At 32.4% G+C, this 12,193-nt stretch overlaps 1 protein-coding gene across 27 annotated transcripts in view; it reads right to left on the bottom strand.

Moving 5' to 3' along the window:
- Positions 1-12,193, bottom strand: part of mob2a (MOB kinase activator 2a) — an 88,267-nt gene that overhangs the window by 29,442 nt on the left and 46,632 nt on the right.

Here is a 12,193-nt window from a genome sequence, read left to right on the forward strand (position 1 = left end):
ACATTTTAAAATGTTTCTGGTAATCAACTTATATAAGTCAAATTTATGAAAACATTAAGGTAAACTTAGTATAACTTTAATTGAAACCTGATTAACTTATTAAAATATAAACATAAAACATTTCTTTTAATAACTTATTGTAATGTTTTTTTTTTTACTTTTTCAGGTGACTAAAAGTAACTAAAAGTGCTTCATTTTTACCTCACTAGAAAGACAGTTATATAAACTGTTACAAAAGGCTTTTCACAATTGGCATCTTGTGCTTCTTTCCATGAAATCCAGACTACAAATGTTTAATTAAGAAGCCAGTGAATTACAAAAGCACAACATTCTAGAAACAAACCAAGTTAGACATAATCTGATAACAGATAAGGAATAATACCATATTTAGAAATTTTCTTAAAGGGACAGTTCGCCCAAAAAAGAACATTTACTCGTCCTCAAGTATACTGGAGTTTTCTTTTTTATGTTGAACACAAAAGAAAACATTTTGAAGCAAAAAACCTGTAACCATCGACTTTCATAGTAGGAGAAACAAATATTATGAAAGTAAATGGTTACAGGTTCAGAGTCCATACAGGAATCAAAGAGTAAAATTCAATAACTTTTAAAACCTTTTAAAGACACTTTTCATACATTTTAAGACCTCATAACCACTTTAGGTTTCAAAAGGAAACACTGGCGAGATTTTACCTTACAGTATATTTACTAAATAAATACTGATAGTAAAAAAACACTCCTAAACTACAACATTATTGATATACTGAATAAATATGCTAATCCAGCACAGGGCACCTATGGACCCATTTCACATGTCTGGGTCTCTCAGTAGCGGAAGTTGTCATAGTTGGGTAAATTTAGAGTGGAGTGAATGGGAGAGTACAAAAAAATTATTATTTTTACGATTCAATTTGCTGAAATTATAAAAGAAAAACTTCTTAATGGTGTTATCAAGACTTCCAGAAAAAGGAAAAAAATTGTGTGAGGCTGATAACGGTGGACAGAAGAGAGAAAAACATCAAATTTACTGTCCTATCCCATCAGAAACGCCTCGCACAAACGCTAATTCAGACAGCAGAAATAACATGAAATAAATGTGGCCTTGGTTACTGCAGTATACAAAGCAGAGTGGTGTCAAATGTAGCTGGATTTTAGTGATTTCAAACTACACAGCATCCTGATATTTACACATTAAATTCAGGCAAACTTTAGCATACAATTTAATAATACATTGCAAAGTAGCATTTAAGACTTTTAAAATACTTTTTAAGGGCCTTCAAATTCTCTAAATTGATCAACTTTTAAGACCCAGCAGACACCTTTAGAGTTTCAACATTCTTTAAAATATCTTCTTTTGTGTTCAACAGAAAAAGAAATGATTAAACAGTGAGTAAATAATGACAGAATTGTCTGTTTTTTATCCCTTAAAATAAAAAATAGTACATTATCTTAATAATCCTATTATGTAACAGACACTTTTTTGGAAAAAATACACGAGGATTACACGTTATCTGTCAGCTGAGGCTCAACTAAAAGTGATCCCACACACTTTGTGAGATGTTTACTCACCACCTGATTCACGACAACTGAAACAACATACTAGCAGCATCTGCCATGTCTGATAACACAATCAAGTCACTGATTTACAGCATGTGCTTCCAGTTCAGACCTACACATTTAGTCATGTTCTCATATGTCCATATAGACCCATTATAGAAGAAAAAACAAAATAAGGACCAGACGTCATGTCTGAGACAGTGACATAAGGCCAGTGTGAGTAATAGTCATGACATAAGCTTGGCTACAATGTTTCTCATCACTCAACTTGTTCAATTAGAGCAGGTCAAATGAAAAATTAAACAAAAATAAGAACATTTAGGGATAGTTTACTTAAAACTGGAAATTATGTCAACATTTATTTATGCATTTAATCTTTATGAGTTTCTGTCTTTGGTTGAACACAAAAGAAGATATTTTAAAGAATGTTAGAAATCTGTAACCATTGACTTCCATGATATAATTTACTATGGACGTCAATGGTTACTGTTTTTTTTTTTTTTTTTTGTCTTTTTAAAAAATATCTTCTTTTGTGTTCAACCAAAGGAAACATAAAGGATTTGGAACCACATGAGGATGAGTAAATAGTGCGTAAATTTAATCATTGGGTGAACTATCTCTTTTAACATGGTCAAATCAAATAAAAATACATAAAAAATAGTAATAAAAAAAGGTTTAACTTTAATTTAAGTACCAACCCTCATTATTAACAACTGGCTTATCATCTGCCTTTTATTAAAATATATGCAGTTTATTAGTACTTATTTTATTTTACAAACTTAATCCTAACCTAAACCCAACGATTAATTACTAACAAGCATCAGATTAGTAGTTTACTGAGCTACAAATCTTAGCTAATAGCAGGAATTGAAACTTAAAATAAAGTGATCCAGTTTATGCCAGTGCCAAAAACAATTACTGTTTTTTGTTCCTCGAGCTTGATCATACGATTGGTCACATGGCTCGCTCGACTTGTTCGGTAAGAAAGTCAACGAACATTCCTCTCAGACAAAGCAAACAGGAAAAAAATCCTCTCAGACACAGCACATGAGGCCCAGAGCTAAAGCATCCAGCAGATGAGTAATTCAGCACTGCTGAAATGCCCAGGGCGAACCCAGATGAACAAGACAGATAAGAACTACAACCTTCCTGCAATCGCAGAAAAAGAAACACAGCAAGAAACTCTCAAAATATTTACTGTGATTGTGATTTTCAGTAGAAAAATGAGTTCATCCATCTTCGATCAGTCTTGAAAATCTACCGCATTTAAAATAGTACACCTTATAAAACGACTCCCAAAAAGCAAAACCTCCCAAAATTTGGTCTATTTTTGTTTTGGTCAACCATTTAAACTAAAAGGTTTACACAAAACCATTCTCATCAAAGATACTAAAACTAATTTTTTTTTAATATAGTTTTTTTTAATCAATTTTGCAGATAATGTATTGAATATTTTTTAATATAATTGTTTTTAGCATTTATTAAAGTATAGTGTATATATATTTGAAGAAATCTGGAAACCTCCCATTTCTTTCTTTGTTGTTGAGTCAACTTAATTTTTTTTGCAGGGTTCCACACAATTACTTCATGTTGTTGCAACACGAATCAATTAAATTAACTTGATTTTTTTTTATCAAATTTAAGTGGATTGAACATAAAACCATAAAGTTTTCCCAAAAGGCACTCAAGAATTGTGTTGTTTCAGCAAATTTTAAATGAGTATTTGACAGCAAATGAAATATTTTAAAGTGTACTAATTACTAAAGTATATAATTTGTTTCTAAATTAATTTTGCTGAGAATTTGTTAAATTATTTTTATCATTTATTAAAGATAAATTTTACTATTATTTATTCCAAACCTTTTAAACTTTATTTCCTACAGCGGAACACAAAATATATATTTGAATAAAGCTGGAAGCCTTACATTTCTTTCGTTGTTTGTTGTTGAGTCAATTTAATTTTTCTAGTCATCTCAACTTGCATCATTCAAACTGACTAAAAATAGTTCAACTTTGTATGATTAAAAAAAAGTTGAAGCCTGATTAATTCTTTGAAATTAATACGCCGAAAAATAAATGCAGGGTTCCACACATTTTCTTCATGTTGTCGCAACACAAACCGATTAATTTAACTTAAAGGTGCAGTATGTAAGTTTGACACCCAGTGGTTGAACTAGGTATTGCACTCCTGGATCAAAACACATTTTTACTTGGCTTCTAATTTGACGAGTTTTGAGACACCAACATGAGCGTGCCTGACTATCAAACCTAAAGGCTGATTTGAAACGTTTTCTAACTTAAAGCAACGGTACCCAGTAGAAAAAATATTTTCCTGAAGTGTTTGCCCTAACCAACACCTGAAATTTATATTTTAAAAATAGCTTCTGTTTCTCACAGGAGAACAGAATAAACTGATCACCTCAGTTACACCTCATGTGCTTCCTTCAGTGTTAAATGCTAATAATGTTTGAATGCCATTTCACATGACATTTATTGCCATACTACTGCCATAATTTAAACAACTAAGTTGTCCCCGAAAAAAACCCTAAGAATTATGTTGTTTCAACTCATTTTTTAAAATAGGTAGTTTCAAAAAGTAGAAAAAGTCCTGTTTGAGTGTAAAAGTAACAAAAACATTTGTCATGACTTGTTTTTCGTACAGTGCAGTAATCATTGACTTACCAAGTATTTATTTTTTCTATTGAAGTCAATGGTTATCAGTTTTAAGATTTTTTCGAAATATCTTCTTTTGTGTTCAAACAGACTAAAGAAATTCATAAAGATTTGGAAGCACTTGAGGGAGAGTAAATAAATAGTGAGTAAATGTGTTATTTTGGGTGAACTGTCCTTTTAATACTCATCTCCCCGGTTGTCCTGAAGAGATTTTGGAAGATGGCCATTATTAACATGGACCTGCATCCTATCGCAAATTCCTGCAGGGCAGCAACTACATGAACCAACACGCTCAGCTCCCGACTAGGAAAACACACAGCAGGGAGCAGCGAAAGCAAGAGAGAGAAAGATAAGGAAGAATACTTTTCAGGAAACATAAAAAAGTAGCTTTTTTTAATAGTGCTGGTGAAATAAATCTTACTTCTTTTGATTTTGGATTGAATATTTGCAGAATAATTTAATTTTTTAATGTATAAAGTCTTATTTTTTAAAAAACAGTTGTGACTTCATTATTATTTTCCTCTGAAAATTATCAGGCGCTATAAAAATTGTGTAAAAAAGGCCAGAGGGGCAGAAAAAGCAAGTGAGAAAAAGAGTAAATGAAGCAAAGAGTGACAGAGAATGTTGAAAGCACGTTGTAGCATGTTCAAAAGGCTTCACCACATACACACGCCGCATTCCAGAAGGGAATCTGGATATGGGGTAAACGAACCTACTAACAAACCCTCATGTCTCAACAAAATCTTAAATCAAAAGTATATCAGAATCAGAAGTTAATCAAAATTTTAAAATAGTTTCAGTTTTAACTTGTTTTCAAAGGAATTGTGCAAGGCTTATCCAACAAAAACTGAAAATCATATAGTGTGGGGATGAAATATAACCTGTTTGGTTCCATTTCACAATCCTTATCATTACATGTTTTCATATTTTTAACAAAAAGAAAAAGCAAATTAGCACCAAATACACTATGGTCCACTTGGCTTTGTTTTTTATCATGGCCATACTGTATGATTCATTTGATTTACTAAAATGTTTAACGTAAGTGGTTGCAAAAAATTTAAACAAAGAAATTATATTAAGTAATGTTGAACTTTATTTGTAGTTTTTAGTGTATTGGTTAAAGGTGTTTTTATTTTGTAACATTGTTACATGTAATTTTTAACTAGTCGTAAAATGGATATCATTTTTTAATATGATTTTTTATTCCCTACTATAGAGAGTACTACGTGATGCCAAAATGCGCTTTAGCATCCATTATTTAAACTGATATTTTAGTACTTAGACATAAAAGAAGATCTAAAATAACACTAAATGACTTTTGCTTCAAACTACTTATTTAAAATAAGCTAAAACAACACAATAAAAAAGTTTTTTTCTGAGACAACTTATTTTTTTTTACAAATTTCAGTGGATTGAACATAAAACAATAAAGTTAACTTAAAAGTGCAGTATGTAAGTCTGACACCCAGTGGTTGAACTAGGTATTGCACTCCTGGATCAAAACACATTTCACTCGGCTCCTCTGATGAGTTCACTCAAGCGCAGGTTGCCAGATTGATGTGAGTGTACCTGACTATCGAGCTTAAAGGCTGATTAAGGGCTGATTTGAACCATTTTCAAACTAAAAGCAACGGCACGCAATAGTTTTCATACTAAAAGGAGTTTTTGTCCTACCCAACACCTGAAATGTATATTTTAGAAACAGCTTCTATTTCTCACAGGTGAACAGCGATCCCTTAAGGTACAGCTCATGCGCTTTATTCAGTGTTAAATGCTAATAATGTGAGTTTAAATTGCATTTTACATTTATTGCCATACTACTGAAAGCAGCAGCAGATTGTTCACCTCAGATCTTCAAAATAAAATAAACCGTTCGAAATAATGTTTAAGAGGTTTAATATGTATTAATTAGATTATAAACCTTACCATTCTACTGGAGTGCAGTGAGATCACTATTCTGTGATTCTGAATGGCTGTATTTAATTTTCTGTCGTGTCTTGTTTGACGCAAACAACCAAATTGCTTATCACTGCCAATCTAGTCACGTACATGTTGTTAGGACACGGGTTACAATGTAAACTGCTTTTTTACGTTCGTAATATTTATATTATTTGCTAATTAATAACCTCATGTGGAACTCATTTTGGAGGATGTTACGGTCCATCGGAGGTTACATTTTGGTTGCAGGCACATACTCTGAGAGCCTTCCTTACTGCATGAATCAAATATGCAATTTCCCATAAAGATAACCCGGGATGCTGAAATATAATTGGTTAAACTAACATTGGGCAGGTGGACCAAAACAAAGACAGATGTTCTGGCACGTAACACACATTTTCAAAGCAGAATATCTGACTTTAGCATTGTTTTTCAGATAAACATATTTACTTTGCATGTTTCTAAAATATCTGCCAATATATAATGGTTGTTTTATGCTTTTGAAGAGTCAAAAACTTACATAAAGCACCTTTAATTGATTTGTGTTGGGACAACCTAAAGGAATTGCATGGAACTCAGCATTTTTTACAGTGAATGTTACATTTTATACAAATAATATTATTAATAACAACTATTATTATTATAAATGTTATTATTATTATTATTAATAATAGTAGTAGTAGTAGTAGTAGAATTAATTATATACACATTTTTAATAACAGAACATCTCCATCATCATAGGTCATTAAAATTTAATTGTTAGATATAAATCTAAAACAAGTTTAATCATCGTTTCATCATATTACATGCTGTGACCTTTATTTACCCCCAGATATAGTGATCTAAATGAATGTAGTCATCATATATAAAGTGAACTAAGATTATTCATTTAAAGATGTGACACGGCTGGTAATCCATAGCAACATCGATTTAGTAACTAAAGCACTCGACTTTTCAAAAGAGCTACTGAATGTAATTATGGAGGCATTGATGCTTGGATTCAGAGGTAGCAAAAGCTAATCAAGGCCTTTGTTTGGAGAATGAAGAGATGAAAGGTGACGAGACGAGTTTGATCAGTGTGGACTATGAGGTGCCGTATAGGATTTAAATCAAACTTTGCTTATCAACACATACATAAAACACGTGTATATACACCTATAAATTACTCGCATATACACCTATACTACTGGATGTTCAAAACAACATGGATGAAACTTGTGTATATACATATAAACTTGACGCATGAATACACCCACATACACACGCACATACATATAAACTCGATCCTCACATAAACACTCACATTAACACACGCACATACATATAAACTTGCTGCATGCAAACACACCTATACACTCTTGCATATACATATAAACTGGATTCTCGCATAAATACCCTCATTTACATGCACATACATATAAACTCGCAGCATGCAAACACACTTATACATACTCGCATATACATATAAACTCTGTCTATGCATATACACCCTCAACAACACGTGCACATACACAAATTCACTGCATGCAAACACACCTATAACATCTCGCGCAAACATACAAAAAATAAATAAATAAATAAAATTCACAAACATTTATCACAAATCTGGTTATTGCAAAGCTTATGAGATAGAAATAATGTGATTAATAGAGGGATTAAATATGTTAAATTATGAACATGTTATATAAAATATTAGTCTATATAAATAGACTATTCAAAATGAGAAATATTTTTATTTAAAACCTTTTCATTTAATTAGGTAATTACATACACAAATATAAATGGACAGATAGAACCCTTAAAGGACGTTCAAAAAGAAACCAGAATTATAAATATAAATGTATACTCAAACTAAACTCCTCTATTCTATTGCAAATGTTAATGTAGCCTATAGTCTTCTTGTTTTGTTTTTTACATTTTTATAATTATTTACAATGTGGGTGTCAAAATTGCAAGATTTTGGTATAATTTTGATTGTTAATTATTCAGCATATACAAAAAAAAAAAAAAAAAAAAAAAAACGCTGATTAAAAGTCTCTGCTCATCATGTTGGTCAAGTTAACCCCCATGGAAAAGCTATATATATTATCTGGACACTCCTTTTGTGTTTAATAACTACTACTTATATTTTTACAGCAGCTGGCATCCAGCATTTTGGTGCATTAGCCTGTTTATTGGTGACAGGAAAACCCACTTAAGTGCATTCCTGCCCCCTACTGGACATGAGTGTGTATCATAACCCTTGACGAATAGTGACACCAATAATAAAACAAACATAAAAAAACTAATATTAGACAAACATATTTTATTCAAAATGATTACTTAAGCAACTTTATATTTATTAAACCATAATAACATTTCCAATAATTTAATTGCATAATAAACCTTTAATTTTGCAGGACCATTCCTTTGCATTACCTTTTTATTGATTTATATTTTAGAATTAGGATAATCTATTTTCATAATTCAACAGATGAAATTCCTCTATTAATCACATTATTTCTGTTTCTTAAGGTTTGCAATAACCTGATTCATGACAAATAATAATCTTGCTTATTACACTCAAAGGACTTTTACGTTGAAATTAAACGACTTCCTTTTAAAGTGAAATAACTTCCTTTTACTGTGAAAATTCATGCATACACACATATGAAATCACTTGCATATATGTATATACACAACTAACTGTATATATGTTTGTGAATTTTATTTTGTATGTTTGCACAAGTGTCATTTGGGTGTTTATGCACACATCAAGTTTATATTCTTATGTGAGAGTTTACGGGTGTATATGCATAGATCAAGTTTATATGTATGTGCGTGTGTTAATGTGAGTGTTTATGTGAGGATCGAGTTTATATGTATGTGCGTGTGTATGTGGGTGTATTCATGCGTCAAGTTTATATGTATATACACAAGTTTCATCCATGTTGTTTTGAACATCCAGTAGTATAGGTGTATATGCGAGTAATTTATAGGTGTATATACACGTGTTTTATGTATGTGTTGATAAGCAAAGTTTGATTTAAATCCTATACGGCACCTCATAGTGGACAGACAATATGTAAAGTAATTAGGTACACATGACTAGTCTTAAACGTTCACACACAGATACTTCCTCTGAAATGGATTGCATAAGCTCAAGCAAACACTTAAAAAGATCAAGACAAAAAAACAGCTGTGGGCTAAAGGACAAAAACAGAACAAATAAATAAATAAGTGAATAAAAGAACAGACAAGGAAACCATGTGATAAAAAAGTTCTATCTAAAAGGCACAAAGAGATAAAAACAGTGAGCAGGACTCTTTGTTGTTACTACATGAAGTTCAGCGCCTCCTGCTGTAGAAATACAGAAATACGTCAACATTTTGGTTTGTTAGCATGGTAAAGTTAGCCTCTGCTGGTTGATACTGTAACTACGCCTTCTGGCTGCAAAGTGACTTTTTCTTCACTTACAACCATTCAAAAGCAGCCGTGTTTCCTCCGTCATTGCCAGCCAAGATTGTATTATTTTTTTACATATGTGTGTTAGTATGGATTTAGTTGCATACCTTGAACTAGCTTCTATATAAAACTGTATAAAACACCCCATTCTTGAATCCTCACTCAATAACTAAACCTGTTTTTAAAGGGTTAGTTCACCCTAAAAGGAAAATACTGTTATTAATTACTCACCACCAGCCGTGTTGAGCAAGCTACTTTAAAAAAGTGAACACAAATTACTGACTTCGACTGGAAAATTGTAATCTGATTCCATTACTAATTACTTTATGTAAAATGTGGTCAGATTACTAACTGCTTTACTGTTAAGTTACTTTTAAAACATATAAAATATACCTAAAAAATACTAAATAAACTTCATCTCTTTAGAAATTTAATATTCACTAAGAAACATTACAATGGGTTGATCACAGCAGCTTGACATATTGACTTGACATATACAAAGACTTCAAGAGTTCGCCCAAAACGTAAAATTCTCTCATTCACTTGTTCCAAACCTGTTTGTCTTTTTAACACAAAAGAAGACATGAAGAAAACTGGATACCTATAACCATTGACATCCATAGTATGCAAATAAACTGCAGTTTTTGGGTGTTCTTTGTTTGTCTAAGGCAGGGGTTCCCAAACTTTTCAGCCCGCGACCCCCAAAATGACAATGCCAGTGACTCGTGACCCCCAATATTCTCTGAGGTGGTGGTTATAAATACAGAAACCTTGTATGCAATGACGAGCACAAACACACCAATAGACCCAAGTCTCTTCTTTGTTTTTTTTTTTATGTATGTCAGTGCTGTAAATGGGCTAGAAAGTTTAACCTGGTGTTACAAAATCTGCTGCATCTGACAGTATTGCTGTGTCTTTAGTATAATGTAATTACCCGAGAAGTCGCAATCCAATAGAACTAGTAACTATAAGCTACTATAGTAACTATATAGTTTATAGTAACTATAAACGACTATTTTTTTTCTCTTCAGTAGGTTGTTGATAAAATACAGTAAGTCTTAAGGTTTAATAAAAATTAATTGATTTTTGAAAATCACCAGGCGACCCCCCTTCATTGTCCCACGACCCCTCGGGGGGTCCTGACCCCCACTTTGAGAACCTCTGGTCTAAGGTATAGTTTACCAAAACGTGTATATTCGAAACAAAGCATGAAGCTAGTCTATTAGTTCTTGTTGCGAGACTTGAGGTTTTCAATTGGTGTGCCTAGAAAATACGCATGTGTGCAATATGCGTTCTGAATATGTGTGCACAAGCCGCGCACCTTCATTAAAATTAATGAACTTGCGCACACAAAAGACGTGATCTGTGAATGGCCCCATAAGCAGCTACGCTTATTCAGAAGATACCTTCACTCCTGATCCTGAACAAAAATTAAATTTAGCCTGTTAAGGATTAATTGAACTGCCGTGTTTTTGGGCGCTGGTGTCTTCCTTGGTGACGAGTATTGTAATACTGTGCTGCTCAAGATAAAAGCAGTTAAAAGTTCTTAAGAGACTGGACAAAACTGCATTTCACAGCAATATTTTTGTTTTTACACTCAATGAAATCGAAGTCATGCCTGTATTTCCACTTGAAGAAGCAGCCACTCTCATCAGCACCTATTTCAGCTCGTGTTCTTCAGTAATTTAAAAGTGAATGCTCATTAACTGACGTTGTAGTGGAAAATGTATTTTAAAAACTATTTTGTAACATAATTAACGCAATTACACTGACAATAGTAACTGTAATCAAATTACACAAATTTCAAATGTAATCCGTTACTTTACTTTTCTCCCTAAAATGCAATTAGAATACAGTAACTCTGCTCACCACCATATCATTTCAGTTCCCTGATATCTTCATAAAACAAATGAAGATGTTTTGGATTATATCTGAGAGATCTCTCACCCTCCATAGATGACAACAGTCTAGAGACGTTAATAGTGCAGAAAAGGAACCGAAAACATTGTCAAATATATTCCATCACATCAACTGTAGTCATATGAAGCTCCAAAATCACTTTTGTGCACCACAAAAACTTTAAATACGAATCTGTTTGGCAATATCTAATTTTTACAAGTAAATGTGCACCCTGATCTGATACATAAGACATTGGTGAACCAAGTTGTTTCTACCTTTGTACCTCACAAAAGTGTTTTTAGTGCTTAATATGGTTACAGTCAAACCACTGAAGTGACACAGATTGTTTTGTCAATGTTTTGGGCTCATTTTCTGGCTATCTCAGGACCATTGTTGTATATGGAGGATGAGGGAGCTCTCAGATTTCATCTAAAACATCTTAATTTGAGTTCTGAATATAAGTGAAGGTGGATTTGAAACAATATGAGGGTGAGTAATTATTGAAATATTTAACCTTTTAGTGAACTAACTCTGCATGGCAAATCCCCCACATGTGCAACTAAAAGGACAACAAAAAGCATAGGCACATTTTCAATTATTTTGGGAAAGAGACAAAAGATTTGTAATAGCAGAAAACAGAAGGGGAAAGATTGAAGGTTGTCATGTGAGTTGCAAACATGGG

This window comes from Danio rerio, chromosome 25 (assembly GCF_052040795.2).
Source record: "Danio rerio strain M-AB ecotype USA chromosome 25, GRCz13ab, whole genome shotgun sequence".
Taxonomy (NCBI): domain Eukaryota; kingdom Metazoa; phylum Chordata; class Actinopteri; order Cypriniformes; family Danionidae; genus Danio; species Danio rerio.